Source organism: Crinia signifera, chromosome 9, assembly GCF_055691185.1.
Source record: "Crinia signifera chromosome 9, ASM5569118v1, whole genome shotgun sequence".
In the NCBI taxonomy this organism is placed as follows: Eukaryota; Metazoa; Chordata; class Amphibia; order Anura; family Myobatrachidae; genus Crinia; species Crinia signifera.
In genome coordinates, this window is record NC_139225.1 from 154059037 (window position 1) to 154084514 (window position 25478).

Below are 25478 nucleotides of genomic sequence, written 5' to 3' on the forward strand. Positions count from 1 at the left end.
ATCGCGGCTTTTAACATTGCTTCCTATGGGAAATCGGGAGCATCGCGTCGCGGGCATCGCGGGTACGTTTATGGCCGGCCGCGACGCGACCGACACGATTTTCATGTTTTACATTGGTTTCAATGGGAAATCGCGGGCATCGCGTCGGTCGCGTCGCGGCCATACATAAATGTACCCGCGATGCCCGCGACGGGCGCCGTTCTAGGTAAAGAGTACCAAAAAAAGTAATGTTCACCTTATTTGTAAATACAGTAAAGTACTGTGTGTGCATCTGGAAAGTTATTGCACACCCCTCATATAAAGCATACATGTATTTTATGGTCACACTGGGGATTTATCTAAATGTGTTCTGAAGGAGCAGATTGAGAACTAAAAGTGGCCTTGGAAACATTTCTAGAATGTCAAATATAAGCGGAACCAACAACAAAATAGGTGGATTAATACATGAGTATACCCGCATCTATGCCGTTGGCAGTCTAGTAACCCCCAGATCTTTATGCTGCTGTGGCAAACCACAAACCTTCGCATATCACTTAGGCCCTTATTCTGATCTGTGCGGAAATTCCCGCATTCTTACGGAGCGGTCCGCACGCCACGGTGTTTTGCCGCATGCGGCCATCGTCCGTAGAAACGCCCACGTGTCCGCCGCATTCGGACGGACTCACTCTTTAAGAACAGGGCGTGTTTACGGACGACATACAAACCATGCGTGTGCGGGAGAAACACTCCGATTCGGCACGGTATTACAGAGTATTACAGAGTATGCTCGGGAATACCGCATCCGACCGGGAGCCAAGCGGTGCTACCGCACGTAAGCGGAGGATTTACGCCAAACAACCCACTATGAAGTATCTTCTGCAAGACATCACATGACCCACTTATTCAATTACCTATCCTCATAAAAAACTGCTTATTTGGAATTGGAATCAATTAGATTCCAATATATCCTTACAAGCATGCCTAACACATGCATTGCACACATTAACCCTTACAGCAATTGAAGTGCAATGGTTTCAATTAAAGCACTGACAAGCGTCCTATTAGTGAGTAATGAGTAAAGGAGTAGATTGTATTGGGTTCAGGTGTTAATGGTTGTAGTCATTAGGCGTACGTTCGCCTACCGCATGAACGAGTGGTGTCCGCAAAGCAATAGTACACTTGTGGACACCGCACATTTCAGCCCTTTTTGCTCGCGTGCATTCGGAGTGGTTTCCGAATGTACGCCCCCCAACATAAGTGTACTCCCCCGTGTCCGCCCATGTTTCCGCCCCGTTTTGCCCACTTTGAAACTACGCCCATGTGTCATTCCGCATGACGCCCATAATACGCCCCTATTTCCCGACTGATTGCGGTGACCAGTTTTGGACGGTCTTTGTCCGAACTGGTACCGAGTCAAGGCGTGGCACATGCGCGTAGCGTTCTCCACGCATGCGCAGACGCCGTAAAGACGCTATCCGTAAGAACGCGGTAAAGTCCGCATCAATCAGAATAAGGGCCTTAAATCCTCCCCGCCCCCGAGACTGACCACAGACTCCAAGACCTCCATCAAGCCAACAGAAAAACTCATCACCATAATTCACTGAACATCACAATTATCCCTCCCCCAGTGGAGCCAAACAACACTGCAGAAATTGTTACACCTCCAGATAGCACCCACTCCTGTTCTTACAAAAACAGATGTCACAATGATGTATATGGGTGCCCACCTTAGATGAGTATTTGCAGCATTGTTTGCTCAGTCACCTGGCAAAGGTTGTTTGCGTGGGACACCGGAGGGGGGTGGGGCCACATCGTTAAAATAAAAAAAAACTGGCTGACAAGTGGCCTTGCAGGTGCACGGGGCTACTGAGAATCTACCCTGTGAGGCCCATGGCCAATCCGTCTCTGGTGGTCCGCATCCGACGCACTCTTATCCTCACATTGGACTAGACACTACTGTACCTTGGACATGACAGGTCCATTTCATGTTGGAACAAAAAAAAAAAAGAAAAGAATGTACAAAATCATAAGATTTTTGGTCTATTTCCGTGTGACAAATTGAAACAGATTCTTCTTTCATTCCTGAAATGTCATTATAATAGCACAATTTAAAAACGTAATTGATTCATGATTTAATTAGACAAAATGATGTAAGTTAGTCATTTTAGCCTATACCCTGGGGCATCGCTAACACTTCAAGTGCTATGACAGTTTGGAAGGTGCTTGTGGTGAAAATTAACATTATTAAATCAGAATCGCAGAATGTGCATTTTAATATCTCAAGAATGATAGATTTAGTGCTGCCATTTAACAATCTACAGAACTGTTAAATGACTATTCTCTCAGATCTGGCATGTGGCGGTGCCCTGACCCAATTTCTTAATAAATACAATTATAAACAACAACAATGTTGTTACGTTGGATCTTCGCATCTCTATGACAGTCATCGTGAAGGTTCTTGAACATTTCATCTACATACAGACATCTGAGGGGGCTTTACAGAACGCCCCCGCTGGCGAGGCGGCACTCCATCTGACTGGGACGCGTGAGCATCCCATACTCACGCGTCCCAGTTTCCTGGCGGCAGGGGATGTGAACCCTGCTCGTCTCTGCTTCAGGGAGATGGGCAGGGTTAGGGGGGGGGGAGTGGGGAGGTGGGAGAGTGGGCGGCGGGGGACCAGCGGCGAAGCAGTGGGGACCGGCGGGGAGCTCCGTAGTAAGCTGATGCGCGTGAGTTCCCTTCCGGCAGCTGGCGGGGGCTGGCAGTTGGTGAATCCAGCCCCTGCAAGAATGACGGGCGCTCCATCTGTATGACTTGCTCAATTTGGGGTCACATGACCTCAGTGCCAGCCCCCTCTTTGTCGAACAGCGGTGGAAATAAAAGTCAGTTTCCAAAGGGGAGAGAAATCATACAATGGTTGGTGACCATTAAATTATTTCACTTTCCTTTGGCTACATGCGAGTGGATGTGTTCTTGGAACAGAGATCCCCATGAGGGCATTCGCCTTAATATTAGACCGTGCCCCGTTTTGGGTATCCGGGGGGAGTAATGCAGGGTGCACACCTCTTAAAGAGACAGTGAGACTATTTTTGCCTGCGGGTTTGTTTTAAACCAAAAGCATTCAAAAGAATAGAGCTGGTTGCAGGGCTGCCATGAGGAATTTTGGGGCCCAGGACTTCTTTCCCGTCCTGGCCCCGGGCCCCCCTCCTCAAGTGACTTACCCTAACCCGGCTCCTACTCCCCCATCTCCCCTTCCGCGGAGCTGCAGCCCAGAGTTCCCGGAGCGCAGGCTTCTTCAACTCAGGATGCCGGCGGCCAATTAAAATGCAGCACCAGCTTGTAAACCAGAGCTCACCCACCAGCAGCCATTTTGATTGGCTGCCAGTACGCAAGCTCTGATTGGCTCAAAAGCCATTGCAGCATTTTACATGGCCTCCGGCATCCTGAGTTGAAGAAGCCTGCACTCCGGGACCTGCTCTGTTCAGCGTAGTGAGCACAGGCAGTCTGGGGGGTGTCAGTGGACAAAATGAGCTGCCTGTGCCCTTCCAGAAGCCGGGTCCCAGGACAGCTGTACCCACAGCACCCCCCTATTGGCGGCCCTGGCTGGTTGTAACAAGAGAGTTGTATGTGTCACTTGAGAAAACAAGTACAAATACACATTGAAAGCACATTTATAGTAAAAATAAAATACTATATACAGAATATATAGCTTTAAAAATACAATTCCCTCAAAACAATGTACAGAACATGTATGAGTAATAACACATTACCTTTGCCCATATTAGTAAAAATTCACCCTTTCTCCCCTGAAAAGATGGCCGGCACACCCAGGAATACCCACGCAACATCCACCTGTCCTCCAACTATCCACCCCCTGTGTGCAAATGCCTTGCCGTATACTCGCCGATACGCATGCACAGACTCGAAACATCAGCCCCCAGAACGAATATGCTTAAAACCGTATCAACCTGAATCACCCCCGCTGGTCCTAAAGAGAGGAGGAAACGTTTTAAGAACTTCTGTTTTAACAATGCTTGTATTGTTTTTATTTAGCCTCCTTTATCATCTAGTTAACACACGTCTTATGTGATGTGAAAACAAGTCTACAGCAATTGAATCTGGGGATTATTTCCGCACTCAGATGATAATTTAGTGTTTTTGATTCGTTACCGCTCCCGTCCTCTCTCATTTTTTTTATGTTGTATTTATTGTGTTCTTACATAATTTACGATTGTTCTTAAAAAGTCTTCGGCTGTATATATCTAGAGGTTCTTTCCTTTCCTTGTTTGGGACGTGGTTCTCCCTCTTGCAATTTAAAACATGTCAAAGTGAAAAATTGAATATCAAATGTTCAAGTAACAAATACGGTTCCTACATGTAAAAGTAACAAATAAATTGAAATAACAAACAATAAAGAATAAGTCGAGAACTGAAACCGCTACTGCCGCCACAAGCAAAAGTCACCGAATTTAACCTATACTTCACTGTAATTCCAAATGTCATTGAAAGGCCAAGTGAAATGATTTGTTATATGTAACAATGTACCATTAATGTATATAGCAATTCACTGTAGACCAACACAACATCATGAACATATATTGTACTTCTCCCGGGGGTAGGTCTACATTGAAGCCTGGAACGCTGCTTGCACCAGGTAATCGATAAGTGTAAATAATGCCCAGGGAGGACATGGTACCGGTAGGACCCTCCAACAGCTCCCACTGCTAGACAGATGGAATGGACTCTTGCCTGAAAGCCTTAAGTCTATGGGTAAGTGCTTTATATTTACAGGAGAAAGGAGGGGAGACTGGTTGGCACAGGATAGAACAGGCAGGAGATCGTGGAGCATCTTGGAAAATGCAGAGAGTGGGTGGGGTGATATAGAGCAGGGAGGGAGGAGTGGCATGCAGCAGTAGGTGGTGAAGGGGTGGAACAGAACAGAGATGGGGTGATATGGAGTAGGGAGTGGGAAATAGCATGCAGTAGACAGAGAAGGGGTGGAGCAGAACAGAGAGTAGGTTGGGTCATAAAGAGAAGGGAGGGTGGAGCACATTGCAGCAGCAGACAGAGAAATGGTGGAGCAGAACAGAGAGGGGGATGGGTCATATAGAGCAGGGAAGGCGGAGCGGCATGCAGCAGCAGACTGAGAAGGGGTGGAGCAGAACAGAGAGGGGGTGGGGTGATATAGAGCAGGGAGGGCGGAGCGGTATGCAGCATCAGATTGGGAAGTGGTGAAGCAGAACAGAGAGGGGGTGGGGCCAGAGGCAATACAAAGCGGGGGACAGAGCTACACACAGGTAACGAGGCAGAAGGTAGACTGAGATGACCACTTTCGATTGAATTGTTTTATTTAATGAATCCAACACCTCTCCTTCACTATCCATTATTTTATGGCTTCTGCATTGTATCCCCAGGTGTCGGCATTCGATTACAGCCCTATTCCATAGTGTAAATTCCATATAGTACTCGGTTGCTGAGCGTATGCAGATTTCAGCAACAACACTGACGTCAAAAGGGGCAATTTCAGGAGCTGATTCAATTTGTAATACTGTAGCAGAAGTATTCGGTCAGCATACCAATGGTCAGAATACTGATGCCGGAATTCTGGAATGGTGGGGGGGGGGGGGGGGGGGGGGGGGCTGGCTGGCTGGCTGGCTGGCTGGCTGGCTGGCTGGCTAGGTTAAGACACTAATTGGAGGACTAATACACATGGAAATATAATCTCCGGCAGAGTCTTCGACTTTCTCAAACACTCTCACCCCCACGTCTTGGTGGCAAGTGATGGTCCGCAATAAGTAACTTAGGGCATTATTCTGATCGGAGCGGCCAAACGTGCGTACGTTCGCCATTACCGCACGCTAGCCGTACGCGGCCGTTAGGGTTAAGTCCACCCACAAATCAGCCGCTTACGTACGGCCAGAAATACCGTAGAAGGGGAGTGCCGTACAAATGAGCGTACGGCAACGTACGCGGACGGGCCAGCCCTTGCACTCCGACAACAGGCGTACAACTGAGCGTACGGCGCCGTCTACGGCCGTCTTTCCTCCGTCTCCCCACCGCCTTCTTGCGGAGATCTGAGCGTACGCCAGTTTGCACGGACGGGTCCCTATTGTTTTCAATGGAAAACTCAGCTTATGTCACCGCTCGTGAGAGTGAGCGTACGTCCGTGCACGCTGGCATACCCTTCACATATATGGACCTGCAAATCTTGCCTCTCAACTACTAATCTGACAATTGATTAATTAATCTATTTGTTATTCACTTATTGTTTTCTATTAACTCAATTGTCTACCTTAATAAAGACCTAATAAAACTACATTTTAACCCACATTACATGTATATTTGTTATGTTCTAATGGGGCATTTTAATCACTATCTATGTGTCCCCATATTGCTGTTACTTAATCAAGTTATGTTGGTGTTTCTGTATATGTACTAAATTATGTACGTAATTACTTTGTCCAAAATGTGTAACATGTATACCTACCCTGATGTTATGTGTGATGTTTTAATCGAACAACATTAAACATTCATGCATTTTCACTATGTGTTATTTTACTCAAAAACACACACATTCACACATCAATCATTACCCCTCACCTCAAATTACAAGTATAACTTACAGTACACATCTGTATGTACCTACCCTTACACGCCCTCTAACATATTTATTATTAAAAACACAGGCAATTTCGAACTGTAATCAAACTTTTATTGGATACAAAAATAAAAAGGGGGGGGGGATAAATAAAAAATTAAAGGCGGGCCTCCAGAAGCCCAAAAAGTAGCTGCAGGTACACCAGGGTGAGCATTATTTCCCGCATTATTGCGGCCACCTCCTCCTGCTGCTGTTCAGTGTCTGTAATGAAGGGATAAAACAAAAAATTAATATACACAAATGTTTGTTGTATTTGTACATAATAAAAAGTTCAGAGTTATGTGTGAAGGCCACATACATTTAGAAACTACATTGAAGATGGGTCTGCTGTAAACACAGTACTAAAAAAAAATATGTTAACACACACATACTGTACATAGTAAATAACATTAATTCAATTACTCCTTCATCAATGAATGTATGCTGTATCCCAATTGGTACTTTGGTTTTGGGGGACTCTCCTCTAACCTCACAATTAGCCTGTGCTATTTAAGGGTTATGACATTGTTGTGGCTTAAGCACTCCTTACTATTTTAAATTTAGGACATTGCTGTACAAATTATAGGCCTACAGCTATGTTTGTAAAGCATGCATCCGCATGGCCTCACACACTATTACCAAAACAATCTCTACATTTAAGTTGCACCAGTGGCAGATTAAGCCTTTGGGGGGCCCGGGGTACTTTAGAGCGGGGGGCCCCCTTGCACTTGTCATTACTGGCCGCACACTGCATGGGCGAATATTATACTGTCAAAACATAGAGTAAAGGCAGAATAAACTTGGTCAATGGTTACCTGCAGGGGATATATATATATATATATATATATATATATATATATATATATATATATATATATATATATATATACCGTGTGTTTGATGTGTGCTGCACTCCAATGGTGTGTCGTAGACCAATGCAAGTAACCGGTGCCCTCCCAAAATTCAAAGCAAGGAAGCAAATGTAACAGCGTGGTGATGGCGGCACTCGAATAAAAGACACAAACTGCCAGGGATACCCCTGGCAGTTTGTGTCTTTTATTCGAGTGCCGCCATCACCACGCTGTTATATATATATATATATATATATATATATAGACAGGGGGTTGGCGGCACTCGGAATAATAATAGACCCCATATATATATATATATATACACACACCACATGAAAAGCCTGTGTTTGTCCCTCTGCCCCTTACTCTGGAGGAGACCTCACAGTCCTAGTGCTGCCTCTGATTAAAAACCCTCCTATGACTAAGCTGCTGCTGCTGTTCTCCATGGACCTGAGAAGCATGTAATGAGCTCCACCAATCAGAGCTCAGCACAAACTTCTCAGCCTCTGTCCTCTGGTGCAAAGTGTCATGGGACTTAGTCAACTCCCAGAAATGCACTGCACACTTGTGCAATCAGTGTGCCTTGGCTCCCGATGCTCAGCACCATAAATCATTGTCACATTGGCAGATAGGTCAAGCTGCAGCACTACCCCACCCATGCACAAAACATTTAGCTAAAAAAAAAAAAACATAACTTAAACATGTTATTTGTAAAAAATACATGACAACCACAGGGGGCCCCTAGCTAGAGGGGGGCCCAGGGGCACTGACCCCTTGCGCCTCCATTATAATCCGGCCCTGTGTTGCACATCATGCTGGGAACTGGAGTTACCCAACACCTGGAGCCACATAACTACCACACCACTAATGTCGGATATCTCATTGGATGTACTGTTATGTCAATTATTCAAGGGGTGAGGCATGGCCACACTCAAAAAAACCACCAAGGGGAGCCTTGTTCCTGGAGAAGGACAGGACACACCTCATGGTCGGCCTGCAGTGATATGTTGCAACTAATGTTGATGTTGGATACACATATGTGGTTGTTGTGATTGTTTATGTGTAGAAATGTGTAGGTCAACATTAGACACATTATTTACTTACGGCTACTTGAGCCATCCTGGTTGCCGTTGGTTGGCTGTGCAGTGGTTGTGGGGGTCAGGAGCAAGGTGGATGGTCCTGTAGTTTGGCCCGAGGTAGTGGGTGTGAGTGGGGAGTGGAGAGGTTTGGGGGTGGGTGGTGGAGAGGTGTAGGGGGGTTGGAAATGGGGTGGGGAGGGGGGGGGTGGGGGTGGGGGTTGTGGAGGGGGTGGGGGTTGTGGGGGGGGGGTTGTGGAGGGGGTGGGGGTTGTGGAGGGGGTGGGGGTTGTGGAGGGGGAAGGGGATGGGGAAATTGTGTGGGTCCAAACTGCACCCTGGGTCTCCTCTTCTTCCTCCTCCTCTTCTTCCTCCTCCTCCTCTTCCTCCTCCTCCTCTTCCTCCTCCTCTTTCTTCTCCTCCTCCTCCTCCTCCTCTTCCTCCTCCTCCTCTTCCTCTTCCTCTTCTTCCTCCTCCTTTTCCTCCTCCTCCTCGGCTGCCTGGTCCCGGGCTGCCTGCTCCCGGGCTTCAATGCGTGCCCTTGCCCGTGCTGAAATGTTCATGTTGATGGCATAGAAATCGAAGATTGGGTTTCATAAAAAAGGGGGAAAGAAAAATTCACATTAGTCATGCTCATAACCTTCAAAATTATCATTGCTGTGAAATTTCAGACATTTATCATGCAAACTATTTGATATCCTACACCCAAAAACTGATCAACTACTTAAACCCCCCCCTATACACCCCCTATACACCCATATACACCCATATACCCCCCATATACACCCATATACACCCATATACACCCATATACCCCCCATATACACCCATATACACCCATATACACCCCATATACACCCATATACACCCATATACACCCATATACACCCCATATACACCCATATACACCCATATACACCCCCTATACACCCACATACCCCCCATATACACCCATATACACCCCCTATACACCCATATACACCCCTATACACCCATATACACCCCCATATACACCCATATACACCCCCTATACACCCATATACACCCCCTATACACCCATATACACCCACATACTCAGGGACACATTTATAAAAAGTACAGAAAACATTTGCAAAATAACGCAGGCATACTAGTAAATAAAAACTTACATCGGGCAATATGGCGGCGAAGTGTGCTGAGCAACACTGGCTGCCGCCGGCGCAGGTCCGACCAGCGCCGCTCCAGTTGAGCCAGGCTCCTATCCACGCCGGTCCTGGCGAAAATTAGCCGGCGGGCAGCATTGTATGCCCGCCGCTTTTCACGATTAGATACATAAGGGCCCCTGGGCCCCAGGCGGCGGTCCATGACCTCAACCAAGGCCAATAGCTCCTGGGTAGAAAACGCCCTAGCCCTGGTTGAAGTCATGGTGGCAATGGCGCAGTTATTATTTGCAGGTACATATATCACTTTTGGTGCTTGCTGATTGGTGTAAAAAATTGTTTGTTTGGTATTAACTTTATTAATCCTTCTTACATTAACAAACTGGATGCGAATAGAAACTTACGCGGACCGTTCCGATATACACACACCACAACCAACAGCATGCATTCAATGAAGAGAGAAGTACTGTATTTACAGTGTGCGGAAAATAATACACGCAACCCTCTACTTATAACTACGCTGCTTAAAGGGGGCACGATACACCGATATGCATGGAGAGGAGTACTGTATATACAGTAGGCGGAAAATAATACACGCAACCCTCTACTTATAACTACGCTGCTTAAAGGGCCACAATGCAACATGTTGCTGTATGACAATTTCATACACATTACATATGCAAGGCAAGCATGATAAAGTGATGTTTTGAAATGTGACTCACAAAGCATACACGAACTCCAACAGATACCAGCTGACAACACTCATCATTGGAATGACAGGTGCACACATTTCACGATGTAGCCCACAATGCTCCACAACCTGTGTATATACTACGGGTGATTGATCAGGTGCATTGAGACCTGCGTAATTTAAGCGGCAATTATCGGCGGGAAATATCGGCGTAAATTTGCATCTACCTTGCGGGGAAATATATACGCCCCCTTGTTCGTGGCGGGAGATTAACATATAAATATTCAGTCAGATGCAGCCCACAATTGCTGCAAACATGTCTGACTCTGACGATTCAGAAGCAGAGGACGCTCTGCAGAGAGCACAAGCAGAATCCCTGCTTGAAGCATTACAGAAGAGGGAACAGGAGCGGAGAAGGAGGGCCCAAGAGAGGAGTCGCCTGCAAGATCAAGCGGGCCCCTCAGTAACAGGCCCTGGTGAACCTCCACCAGCTCCACAAGGGCCAAGCAACCAGCCAGAACAAGAGGTTGCATCTCTCCAAACAGGTGTGACCCAGCAGGTGCATGGTGAGAGAACTGGGGCCACCAGAAAACGTGCTGCAACATCTAGGGTGATGACTGAGCAGGATACCACCACCAGAAGGAGAAACCCTGCATTTGTAGAGGCCGAAATGCGAATTCTAGTGCCCAGGGCACGCGAATGGATTGAATTGGCAACCAGGAAGCCGGGTGCCAGTGCAAGGAGAAACCTTTGGGACAAGATAACAGAGGAAGTGAACCAGGTGTCACCAGTGGTCAGAACTTGGGACACGGTGAAGAAAAGGTTAGTGTGTTTGTCAGGTCAATTTTTCAGCAGTCTCCAGCAGGAACTGAGGCCCTTATTCTAGTTCACTCTTTCTGGCCAAATATTTCTTAGATGGACAAAACCATGTGCACTGCAGGTGAGGCAGGTGTTACTTGTGCAGAGATAATCAGATTTGGGTGGGGTTTTACACCTGCCTCACCTGCAGTGCACATGGTTTTGTCCATCAAAGAAATATTTGGCCACACATGGCAAAAAAACATAAGATCACCCACACTAGGAAATGTCACGTAGCTAGGGGTACCACCTAGTCCCTTTAATTCCGGACACATATTAATTACACAGGTTCTGTGGCTGGCTGACTTCAAGACTCCACTTCACCTAATTTTAAACTGCCACAGAACCTGTGTAAGTAACATGTGTCCGGAATTAAAGGGACTAGGTGGTAACCCTACACGTAGCACAGTGGTGCACATATCTCATGGTGATATTTGTATTTTTAAACTTGTAGGTGGACTGACTTCAAAAGTGCCCTGAAGAGGAAGATGACTGACCGGTACAACCACAGCATGTCCACCGGGAGCGGTCCTATGCCTGACCATTTGGAGTATACCCCCCTGGAGCTGGACTCCTGTGACGTCATCGATGTGGGGGAGATCAGGGGGATCTCCAATATGGACAGTGAGCTCCCGGCGGAGGTCTTTGCTGCTGCTTTTGATGGTAAGTCACAGTAATGCATTGTATTTAGAAAGATATTTTTTATTGCGTATGTGATGGTGACATTGTTTTCAATTCTTATCCTAGCAGAAGCAGAAAGTCAGGATGTACCGGCAGCATCTTCCTCTGCAGAGCCACAGGTGGAGCAGGTGGTCCAGCCTCCAGCAAGACGTCGCCCCCAGCCCCAGCCACAGGAGACATTGAGTGAGAGCCTGTTGGTGACGCTGGACAGGATCGAGCAGCAAGGGGTGGATGCTGCGATCCGTCAGCAGCAGGTGGCGGATTTTCTGGCGGAGTGGAAGGCCACAAACCAGCTGCAGGTTGAGGCGTTGAACCGCATTAATGAAACTCTGGCGGCTGGCATGCTAAGCATTGGCCAACACCTCAGCCGCCAGAATGAACTTATTGCGGAGCAGCTGTCCACCGCCAGGTCCCTAAGGGACAATCCCCCACCTGCTGCCCCACCCCAAGCTGCTCCCCAACCTTCCACCTCGGCTGACCCTCCTGTGTCGACTAGGGGAAGACGCCGAAAGCCAGCTGACCCAAAGGCCCCTGTCCCCAAGGCCCCATCTAAAAGGGGCAAAAAAGGGCCCAAATGAGACCTGGTTCACTTCCTCTGTGGTTGGAGGCCAAAGGTTTAAATTGCACTGGACATCCGCTTCCTGAGTTGCCCATCGATCCATTTGCGTGCCATGGGCATGAAAGTTCGTATTTTGACCTCTACAAATGCAGGATATTTTTTTTTGGTGGTGTGTATCTTGCTTAGTATTCACCCTGGTTGTTGCAGTACGTATTCTGGTGTCCCCATTTCTTTCACCATTGCATTTGCAGGGTAACACATGTTTGGAGATATGCAACCTCTTGTTCTGGCTGTTTTATTATTTGTGTGTCTATTTTATTTGTTTATTTGATTTCTCACATTAAAGTGTCAAGCTGTGATGCTGAACAGCAAATAAATTTATTTTACAAATTAAAACAAAATTGTGGTATGTGTCATTTCTTGTGTGAAACAAATACTAGATTTATGTGTACTTACTGACCAGGGTATTTTTGAACATTTGTTGAACTGTGGTGGAAGTTTCCCATGTGTAACCCTCTCCATGGCCATTCCCATGTTCCTATCCAACTTTTCCCTGCTAATTAGTTTGTGTCAGCACATGTGCAGAGCAACTTAATAGGTGAGAAAGCAGTTTGTGTGCAGGTGAGGTAGCTCCTACAGTAGTAGGTAAAAGCAGGTCCAGAACAATGCTTTCCTCATGGAGTGGGTGGGGCAGACAAACAAGGGTGAAAAGGTAAATTTCTGTAGGAATGCATATGTGTCCTCCCTAAAAAAAGATGTGTGAATGGGCCAAACATGATAAATTAGCTTGTGAACAAACATGCATAACTTTTAAAATATATATGATTTGACAGTGTCATAATCAGATGTAGGAATCCTTTGTTAGAGAGATGAGAGTGCAATAATGTGATTGGTGGCATCTTACATCCAGAGTGTAGTGAAATCCAAATCATAGCAGATGAGATAGTGGTACAGGTCATTATTTTGGGTACTATACAAAGATTGTGTGGAAAATAGTGGTCATGGGCTTCAAACATTGCTGAAACATCCTTTGTAGGTGTTAGATGTGGTTTATGTTATTGTATCCTAAATACAAAACCTATGTTAGTATTAGAGTGAACACGTTGACACATGTCGACTTGTGTAGATTGAGTGTGCTACTGCGTAAAGTCTATGAAAGCAGGTAGTGAATGTGTCTGTTTAGCAAATACCTACCTTAGCGTATAAAAAGATTCTTACCTTAAATTAAACAAACCTTTAAATGTGGAGAAGTATAGAAACATAAGCTTCCAATGTGTTTGCGTGCTGCATGTGTGGCTTGCAGGCAGTGAAATCATGGTTTGGAGTTAATAGACTGCAGCATTGCTTATTACATTCAGGTGTATGTGTTTGAGTAGTAATCAGCGTTAATTAGCCAACTCAGGCGCACGCTGGCAAGCGGTATCTGTAGGGGTGGTTTTAGCTGGCGGTTGGCGGCCGCCTGTTTTGTGTCCGAAACGAACGGTGCCTTAGTCGATCGTGCGGTAGTAGCACCGTTCATTTTTGGTGCACACCCCCGTGTACGCCCATATTTACGCCCATTTTCCCTCATTATTTCGGCCGCTCCCATCAACACGCCCCTATGCCGCCCCATTACCCGTACGCTCGCGTACAGGTTTTTTCGCACGTTGAGACACCGGCCGTAAGCGTTGTAGAGTGTTCGCGCCGGCGCATTAGCGTATCTGCACATGCGCAGATCGTAAAAAACACCGGGACGTACGCGTACGGCCCGGACGCTCCAAGCAGAATAAGGCCCAATGAGAACCAGCTATTCATGGTATGATTGATGTTGTCTCAAGAGTACATCCAGTTTTGATACCAGACGGGTCACAGTAGCGGATAACCACCCCTCCCCGCATCATCCCTGCATACTCAAGGTGAGGGCAGCTCCCCAACTGCATCCAAAATTCTCCACATAATCATTTTTGTATTTTCCTAATGAAAGCGCAGAATAACGTGCGGCAGGGGAACGGGATAAACAACACTGGGAGATAACATTAAGAAATCCTGTTAAATGATCTCTGTTCTCCAGGCACATGTTACTCAGTTTTATTGAAACAGTTTAATTACACAAGGAGCTCACTCAGCAGTGTTCATTTATGGAATAAGCAGAGGAAAAATCACCGCGCACACCGGGGAATCGCTTTCTCCGAGAGACGAAAATGAGTATTAAGTTAAAAAATATAGTTATAATTATAAGTACGGCTGAAAAATACATTCTGTACTTGTGAACTTGGTCTTAGCAATATTTACAATGTATCAGTAACTAGAACTCGTCTTATTAGAGAAACTTTGCCAGACTCTTGCTAACTTAACAGAAAGTAAAAATTAAATAAAAAATAAGCATAAAAAAATTACACACACACACACACACACACACACACACACACACAAAGACTAAAAGGCTAACTACTCCTCACCTCTATGAGATGAAGTACCGCCACTAACTACTAGAGGCCACTCGACGGACCAAATTACTCGTTTGTGTGCTAAAAGAAATCAGAATAGAAAGTGAAAGGATTTTTTGCAGGGACACTGATCTGTTTCAAACTTGCTGGATATGAAGAGAGGGAGCTGTGAAGAGAGAGATTGGAGGGAGGAGCAGATAGGGACTCGGGGTGGGGTGGAGAGTTTGTAGGCTAAAAACTGTCACAGTTCAAAGTGAAAGTAATAAACTGTCACAGCTCAAATGCTCAAAATTCTATGCAAATTACATCATTTTTGCCCTGCCTCCTCTACATTAATGCAATAGCAGCCCAAGTGGTGGCTTGGGGGACCCGGTGCTGCGCGGATGCCTGTTTTATGCACATCTACTGAAAAGATCGCTCTGAAAATGGCCACTGCCTTGGAGGAGACTGATGCTAGGGGTCCTACAGGGAAGCACAGCCTGTATAGTGCTACTTGGAAATGCTGGATTTCGGGAGCGCTGGCGCGCTTTTGGAACTAAACTCGTGGCAATGAGCAAGAAGCCTCTGGCAATGAGCATGAAACCCTTGGCAATGAGCAGGAAATCACTGGCAATGAGCTAGAGACACCTGGCAACATACTAGAAACACCTGACAAGATGCAAGAAATACCTGGCAACATGCAAGGGGTGCTGGATGGGGTCCTGACAGTTGGGATCCCGACAGGCATTCACCCCGACGTCGGGATCCCAACTGTCAAAACACCAACAGCCGGGTTCCCGACGGCCTCCTGCTATTTTCCCTCGTGGGGGTCCATGACCCCCATAGAAGGAGAATAGAATAGGTGACTCACGTAGCGGTGGCGTAGCGAGCCACCGTGCCTGCAGCGTGGCAATCTCAGCGAGCCCGCAAGGGGCTTAGTTGCGCTCACCATGTCGTCTGGGTCCGGTCAGTCGGGATCCCAACTTTGGGATAATGACTGTTGGGATCCCGACTGTCAGACCCCTGACCACACCCCATGCAAGGAGTCCCGAGCAAGAAACCCCTGGCAACATGCAAGAAGACCCTGGCAAAAAGCATTAAATCTGTGGCAAGGAGCATTTATGTAAAAAAGTATGATTAATGTATGGGGGCTTCCATGGCCCAAGTTGATACGTTACCCACGTAGTGGGGTAAAGATACATTTTTTGCTCCCCCTTCCCCCGTAAATAAAGGTTTCTGGTGCCCCCCCATACATTTATATATATATTTTGGTACTTGTGTACTTTCACAGCGGCAGTTACGTAGTCAGCGTAGCGTCCCTGTCAGAATCAGCGTAGTGTTCTCATGGCCAGCATAGTTAGCGTAGTCGGCGTCCCTGTCAGAATCAGCGTACCGCAGCGCGGCTAGCCAGAGCTTACATAGTTAGCGCAGTCAGCATTACGCAGTTAGCGTAGTCAGTCAGCATTACGCAGTTAGCGTAGTCAGTCAGCATTACGCAGTTAGTGTAGTCAGTCAGCATTGCGCAGTTAGTGTAGTCAGTCAGCGTTACGCAGTTAGCGTAGTCAGTCAGCGTTACGCAGTTAGCGTAGTCAGTCAGCATTACGCAGTTAGCGTAGTCAGTCAGCGTTACGCAGTTAGTGTAGTCAGTCAGCATTACGCAGTTATCATAGTCAGCACCATGTCACCACTAATTTCATTGTGTCAGTTATGGCTGCCGCAGCTTTAACCATCTTTAGCCTGCCGCAGACGGAGGAGTCGTCGGTGGAGTTTATACAATGCCACCACTTGCTGCCAGAGACACAGACCTGTGTCAACAGCATCCTATGAGGCTTAATGTAAAGGAGGTAATGTGGTGTTGACACATAAGAAGCTGTTGGAATTTTTTATCACCTTGCGCTGCCAAGTGGTTGTATACTCTGAGAAAAATACCTTTGAACAAAATAAGTACCGGACACACCATATAAATTGATATATTTATATAAATTGCGGAGGGGAGCGGAGGGGAGCCGTGGTACGGCGGTGGGGAGAGGGGTTGTGTTTCTGTGTGTGTGTGTTTGTATGTATGTGTGACGTGTTTGTGTGTATGTGTGTGTGTGTGTTACCTCTGGCCGGCGTGGCCGGCTGGCCGCATCCGTCTGCGCCGGGTCCCGGGCGGCTCTCCCGTTACTGCTGCTAATGAAAAAGTGACACTTGGAAAATGGCTGCCCCCATACTGCAGACGAAAAACTGTCTACGGTATGGGGGCAGCCATTTTCCAAGTGTCACCTTTTTGTATTAGAACAGAGCGCTGCGGCTGCCGGGACTCGGGAGAGCTGGGACCCGGTGGTGCAAATAAAACCACCGGTCCGGCGGCAGAAGGCAACTATCATCCCGCAGCCCCCCCGGCGCCCACATACCCTCAGCGCCTCCCCGCAAACGTGGGGGCTGCGGGACGATAGTTACGCCACTGGGCCCAGCAAACAACATATCCCCCCCCCTCCGACATTATTTTTCACTGTTATTCTTTATAAAAACTCTGTGGGTTCTGGGCAGTGACTGGCCAGGGCGGGATTGAGGATGGGGGTCCCCAGGACTGTGTGGGTCACAGAGGGCGAGAACTTTAATCTCTCTCACATTTAGGTTTCCTCCTTTCTTTCTCCCTCTCATATTCCTTCACATCTCTCCTTTTCTCTCTCTCTCATTCTCACTCTGTTTTACACACACGCACACACACACACACACACACACACACACACACACAATCTCCTTTTATTTCTGTCACATGCACTTCTATTTGATCCTGATGCTCATACCTACATATACTGCTCTCTGAAATATACATGTATACACCGCCTCTCACATACATACATACATACATACATACATACATACATACATACATGAATACAGCACCACTCTCATACATACTCCGGCACTCTCATACATACATACATACATACATACATACATACATACATGCACCCTGCCGCTCTCATACATACAGTACATGCACAGACACTCTCATACATACTCCGGCACTCTCATACATACATACATACATACATACATACATGCACCCTGCCGCTCTCATACATACAGTACATGCACAGACACTCTCATACATACTCCGGCACTTTCATAGTTACATACATACACTATCACTCTCATTCATACATACATACATACATACATACATTCACCCTGCCGCTCTCATACATACATGCACAGACACTCATACATACATACATACATACATACATAAACACCATCACTCTCATACTGTACATACATACTCCGGCACTTTCATAGTTACATACATACACTATCACTCTCATACATACATGCACCGTCACTCACATACATACACTCTGCCGCTCTCATACATACATACACCATGCTGCTCACACCACCACTTTTATACATACATACACTGCTGGTCTCATATATAGTACCCACATGTACCCACCACCACGCTCATACATATATGCATACATACACTGCCTCTCTCATATCCATCCAATCATATATACATGGACACACCTCCTCCAGCTGCATACACATTTACAACACATCCCCCCCATCCCCTCCCAAACAATACAGCATAAGCCTCCAGCTCCATACACAACCCCCCCCCAATCCCCTCCCAAACAATGAAGCATAAGCCAAGTGCGGTTCCTATTACTAACATCAACTGCCCCCACTTAAACCTTAGTGCGGCACTGCAGAGCTGAATACACAGAATACGACCCCCCCCCCCCGTGCATTAACGCTGACACTACGTACCCGGCGGTTGGTCACCTCTATCAGCCGGCATCAGTTTGCACATAGGGTTCCGTCTTTGCTGGCAGGCCTGCTCCCTCTCCCTGCTTATGATGCAGCCGCCAGCAATCCCTCCTGCTGGTCTGACTCTGCTGCTCTGCTGCTCGGCGGACATGCTGCTGGGGCGGAGCAGAGGCGGAAGTGGAACCGGCAGTGTGTGTATTCTTGTGAACCCAGGACCAAGACTACTCACTGAACACAGGAACACGCGGTTTTGTGGCAGTGTGCAGGGGCCGGCCCAAATTGCTGGAAATCGGACAGGCCCGGCCAGCAACTGTCACCCGGCCCAGCCGCCTCTGCACCTGCAGCCTTCGGCCTCAGGGTTGGCCGGCCTCCCGGGAAACTTCCCGGTAAGTTTAAAGGCCAATCCGCCCCTGTATCCAGCAAAAAAATCATGTTGGATGCGTCCTGCCTCAGCAGTGGCTGTTTGGTGGCATATACTGTGACACAGGTGAATATTTCCTAACACCTGTGGCTAGCTGTGATGCATATTGAACCGGATACCACCATATACTCTGACTGTTGGTGCGCGTACAACACTCAACAACTTGAGCAGGCGGGGTACAATCATGCGCGCGTCAACCACCGCTACATTTTCGTGGACCCAGACACTGGGGTTCATACCCAAATCATTGAAAGACTCTGGGGGTCATGCAAGTGGAGGAACAAGAGACAGAGGGCCACAATACCTTGACTCCTACCTGCATGAGTTTATTTGGCGCAAAACCCTTGGTGCAGAGAAAGCTTTCCTGCGCATTTTACATGCACTCTGGTCCCAAAGGCCGTCAAATCATCTGACACAAATGCAGACGCAGCTGCGTCAACATCAGCTGCATTTGAAGGGAATGCAGTAAGTGAAGAATTACTGTTTTTATAGTTTCTTGGACTTGTTATTTGATATTATTGAACATTGTTCATTGTTTTTTTTCTTCTTTACTGTTCACTAAAATCCAGTTACCAGTTAACACATGTCGTCATCACTGTTTCAGATGTATGATATGAATGTTTTCTTTAAACACCCCCACTATCCACTCCAGCCCAAAGCGTGGTGAGCGCAGCGAGCCCTGCGAGGGGACGTGTCCTCCCGACCTGTTTATACCCCCACTATCCACATCGGCGTGGAGTTGATTTTATAAATTGGAGCCTGAAGCGTGGCGAGTGCAGCAAGCCCCGTGAGGGGACTTGGAAAAAATGTCAAGTAATCTGAGTCTGCTCACCACGCTTCAGGCTCGGAGGCTCGCTACGCTCGACACACTTTATAAAATCAACTCCACGCTGACATGGATAGTGTGGGTATGAACAGGTCAGGAGGACACGTGCCCGCTCGCCACACTTCTGGCAGGTGTGTATAGTGGGGGTTTGAAAAGTAGGCATTTGCCAGTTTGTAACATGGAGCACTGGCAAATGCATCCTTCATTGTGCACAAGACGCACATACTACCGAACCCCTAACCCCATCTCCCTGAAGCAGACACGGGCAGGGTTGCCGTACCCTGCTGCAAGAATTACTGAGATGCACAAGCGTCTGAGATGCTTGTGCTTCTCAGGCAGATGGAGCGCCTCTCAGCAGGTGCCCGCATGATTGCCTCTCTGCCAGAGTCCGCCAGTTACCAGCGCTGTGTGAGAGGTGCTCTCTAGACTTGCCAGGGACAGAGCTGCAGCTCGCGGGGACAGTACGGTGATTACGCTAGGCAGCCGATGTACGCTGACAACGTAGCTTAGGCTACCGCCGTGAAACTAAGCAATTTATTTTACCTAAATGCTTGTTGCCAGGGGTTTCTTGCCCATTGCTAGGGGTTACATGCTCATTGCCAAGGGTTAAATACTCATTGTCAGCAGTTTCTTGCTAATTGCTAAGGGTTATATACTCATTGTCAGGGGTTTCTTGCTCATTGCCAAGGGTTACATGCTTGTTGCCAGGGGCTTCATGCTTGTTGCCATGGGTTACATACTTATAGTCAGGGGTTACTATGCTCATTGCCAGCGGATTACATTCTCATTGCCAGGGGTTACATATGCTCATTGTCAGTGGTTTCCATGCTCGCTGTCAGTAGTTACATGCTCGTTTCCAGGAGCCTATACTCATTGCCAGGGGTTTCCATACTCATTGTCACTGGTTACATGCTCGTTTCCAGGAGTTCTATGCTCGTTGCCAGGGGTTTCCATATTCATTCAGTGGTTACATGCTCGTTTCCAGGAGCTCCATGCTTGTTGCCAGGGGGTTGCAGGCTCACAGCGTGCCGGCACTTCCAGAATCCCACAGATGCACTAGGACCTCTAGCATCTGTCTCCAACAAGGAGGGTGGTCATTTTTCCAGGGCCGTTTTCCGTGTGGACGGCCAGACCGTATGGAATATGCTGTGACCCCATGACCCCCCCCGCTGCCAATAGGACCGCAGTGCACTACCTATTAAGCCACTGTAACTACAGGTGTTTATTTGAGCCCTAGCTATCTTGGCGGTGACTTGTAGTTCCACAGCCTCCGGTGAGCCACAGGTTGCCTGTCCCAGTTATGTATATCAGACCCCCCTTAAGAGCCGTAATCATTTTGCTACCGAAACAGCCAAAGACGTTTCCCGTTGCGTTTTCTGCAGATGATATTGTCAATACCATTTGCTAGAAATAAGGTGTTTACTGCTCAGATATTCCGCTAACAATATTCTAAACATAATGTATTCAAAACTGTCCCCTTTTCAAAGGTAAATCATCAAGTTTTTGACAGCTAAAGTCCCATTAATTCTGGAAAGGATTAAATCTACTGAGAATTGTATGTCTTATAGATTTAAGTTAGTGATTAATCTTGATTCATACTTTACAAGCTTGGCGAAGGCTTCCAGGGGAAGAATAGAAAATGCATTACCAGCACTAATTTAACTCAAAACACACTGGGTTTGTCAGAAATAGATAATTATTTCTTGGCGCCTAGTGATTACTGTCTAATTTATAATACCCCACAGATTTTATTCAGTCATTTGTACTCCTGCTTATACCCTCTGCGGAGACGCACACAACCACAGAACAGTGCAATTTCAAAATTACCTTTGTTAATTGTATAAATGGCATACAAATTACATTATGTTCCCCTGCAGTTCATTAGCAAAACATAAAACACAAAGATTGTGTTTTTTTTCTCCCAGTCTTGCACTATTACAGGCGGCGTAAGACTTATAGATTGTCCCAGCAGTTTCCATTAACCTGTAAGCCTGAAATGCTGGCCTGAATCCTTTGTTAATGAGCAGATATTTTACAGATAAATACAGACGTGTACACGTTTACCTGAAGCGTATATGCCAATGCGTTGCGGGGTACCTGGCACGGCGAGAGGTGTGGTGTATTGGATTTTGATTTTAATTTTGAAGGGTTGGGCTGAATTTTTTTTATCATTAGATATTTGCCTAGGGTGCCAGCCACTGGTGGGAGCCACTGAGCTAATTAACATAAAAAATACACCTCCACTGAAGGTTGACCCAATGTAAGGTGGACAGGGTCCTGTGTGCTGGAAACTCATAAAGGTTTCTTTGACCATGAACTGGAAGACCACCACCACATAAAGGAAAGCACATAGTGTACATAAGCAATATGATTCTCACACTTCTGCTTGATGTATGCTGATCAAATCTGAAACCTGGCTTTCTGGTACGGAGTTATACTTACTTTTTTTATGGTTTTATTTTTTTATTAGTACATTAAACTTTTGATATGCTTCACAATGGAAGTTTTTTCATTTTTATTTACACACTGTATGCTAACTGGGAGGATTTAAAGAAACCATGATGTGTTTGATCCCTACCATATTTGTGTAAGTAGAAGTGTGAGCATCATATTGTTTATGTACTGTATGTGTTATCCCTTATGTGGTGTTGGTCCTCCAGTTGATGGTTAAAGATACCTTTATAAGTTTCCAGCACACAGAATCACATGTAAGATCTGTGTAATGGTGTGTACACACGGTGAGATTCGTTTGCGATTTGATCGCAATGCAGTTGCTGTTCGATTTCTGCTCTTCTGCTAACTCCTGTTCAATTTCTATTCGATTTTGACTTTCTGCTCGTTTGATGCCGAAGCGATTTTGACTTACTATGTGCGATTTGCATGTGATTTTGACTATTCGATTTTGACTATGCTATAAATTTAAATAAAAGGTTGTTCATACAAGGGAGAGGGGGCATAGGAGTGGCTTGGTGACGCAGATCGTATAGGGATCGCATCGGGATCGAATCACAACCAGCATTCAATTCTTTCTAACTGCATTGAATCGGGATCGAAAGCTTAAAAACATGTTCCATCTCCATTTGATGCGCTATGCGTTAATGTGATACAATACAGTTCAATTTTGACTATATAGTCAAAATCAAAGGGTAAATCTCACCATGTGTACACACCATTAGCATAATTCCACATATTGGCCCTCATTCTGGCTTGCTCACAAAGCAGTGGTAGTTCGCTGGTGCCTTTGATTAGTGGCGCCCTACTCCATGAACAGGGCGGGCAGCTGACATCAGGTGACATCTGCTGCCCGCCCCCAGAAGGCAGGTTTGCATGGGGACTCTCAGCATTTTCCAGGAAACAAAGGTGTTCGCATACCCGTCTCCTACATGCCTCCCCCCCAACTAAGCAAGTCACCGAGGGCGCCCCCCCACAGTAAAGGCCTGCACATGCGCATAAGCATCGGTCGCGATTGCAAATTGCAATGTAGCGTACCGATCAGAATGAGGGCCATTATATAGAGGTTCCACAGAGTGTGAGGTATTGCCCCCTGACACCGGTATTACACCTTTTCCACGGTGAAAAGAAACCTTAATGGTTTTCATTTAAGGTGAATGTGAGCATTCCAGCACTCTTGGGCCAAAAATAAAAGAGAAGATTCTCCTTATATTTCACTCCCCTCTTTGTTTGGATTGCTGACATCTGATTTTACAGTCTCTCTGACCACATTTCTATATGTTTTTTCCTTTCATTGGATTGGCCAATTTTGCCAACGCATGAGGATCAACATACTGTATATGAAGATCATCTAAGAAGAAGCCTACTGGAACTATCTGCGCAACGTACTGTTTCATACCCTTCAACATCTGAAGCGCAGAAACTGGTAGGGGGCGTGGCAGCGGGTAAAGGGGGCATGGTCATGAGAATGGGGGCGTGGCCACACACCCTTTCCTATACTTACAATGGAGAGTTGAAGACCCAAAAATGGTACAAAGCCCCTTTTTGGCTGGTACAGGCCACACAAAAAAAAACCGGTACTGTACCGGCCTAAAAGATACAGAGTATGCTGTGTTCCCTACATTTTATTTTGTTATATATTCAAGCTATCGAGTGAATGTAGCACTTGCAGTGGGAGAACGGTGACCTGCAGCAGGGGCAGCGCCAGATCTCCAGCATTGCTTTCTGTTTATAAGCACTGTGGATAATCACATTTCCAGTACAATATGGGAACAATGGGGGGTCATTCTGGTTGACGCGCTAAGCAGCGGTAGTTTGCAGATTAGCGAGCCATGTAACGCCGCCAGCCAGATGTGTGAATGCCGGCACCCCAGTGAATATACCCGACGCACTGCGAATAGATGTTTTGCCCAAAATCATTTGATGGTTGCCGACTGTCTAATGGTTTCATCAGTGCTTGCAAATCTAAGTCTGTCTCTGCCAACTGGGACTTGCGGCATCCTGGACCGAGAACTGGGTGGGCAGATGAGATCTGTGCCAGGTGCCCACCTGTGTTCGTATGGGGACACCCAGCATTTTTTGGGTGCAACCAAAGTTTTAGTACGTACGCCCAGGAAACACAGCATGCGAATGCCCCCTCCCGCCTCCATCATGCAAGTCTCCAAAGGCTCCCGCACAGAAGCCCTGCACATGGGTCTCCGGTGCAAACACGCCGGGAACCGAATCAACCAGAATGAGGGTCAATGTGCGCAGAGGTGTAACGTGGAGCCATGACACCAAGAGCAGGCTCATGTCACGGCACCCCCATACTGTATATACACAAGCACACATACTAATAGAGTACGGAGATGACTTCAGGCTGCTCACACTCTACAGCACATCATATAATCACCTACCCTTCATGGATTATTATATATCGCCCTGTGTGGAATGCGGTTAATATCCCAGCATTCAGTATATCTATCTGCATCCCGACTTCCTGCACAATACCGGTGCCAGAACGGAAAATAGATCAAGATCCCAACACCAGACTAGTGACAGCTGGGATCCCGATTGGTTAGTATGCAGGTCAACACAAGCATTAGGTCGACAATGCGAAGGTCAACAGTCAAAAGGTCAACATGAATGTTTTTTTAGTTCCGAATGTCAACGTAAGCCGACATGGACACCATATCAGTGTACCGCGTCCCCTCGCACGACTCACTGTGGTCTCCATACTTCACCATATTTAGATATTGTTAAGAACCAATGCTGTAACTGTGTTTGATTCGAAGTTGGCCGGCTGTTTGAAATTTTATCGAGTGGGTTCTGATATTAGAACGGCATCCTGATTGGTCAGTGAGTGTGTTATAATATGGGATCCGATACGCAATCCCAGCGGTCGGGATCCCGGCGGTCGGAATCCCGACACTGGAATCCCGACCGCCGAAATCCCGACATGGGGGGGACGTGGATCGCCCCCCCTTGCGGGCTCGCCACGCAGCGGTCACGGTGCCTCGCTACGCTCGGCATGCTATTTTATTCTCCCTCTATGGGTGTCGTGGACACCCACGGAGGGAGAAAGTTTTGGGATTTCGGCGGTCGGGATTCCAGTGTCGGGATTCTGAACGCCGGGATCCCGACCGCCGGCAAATTGACCGC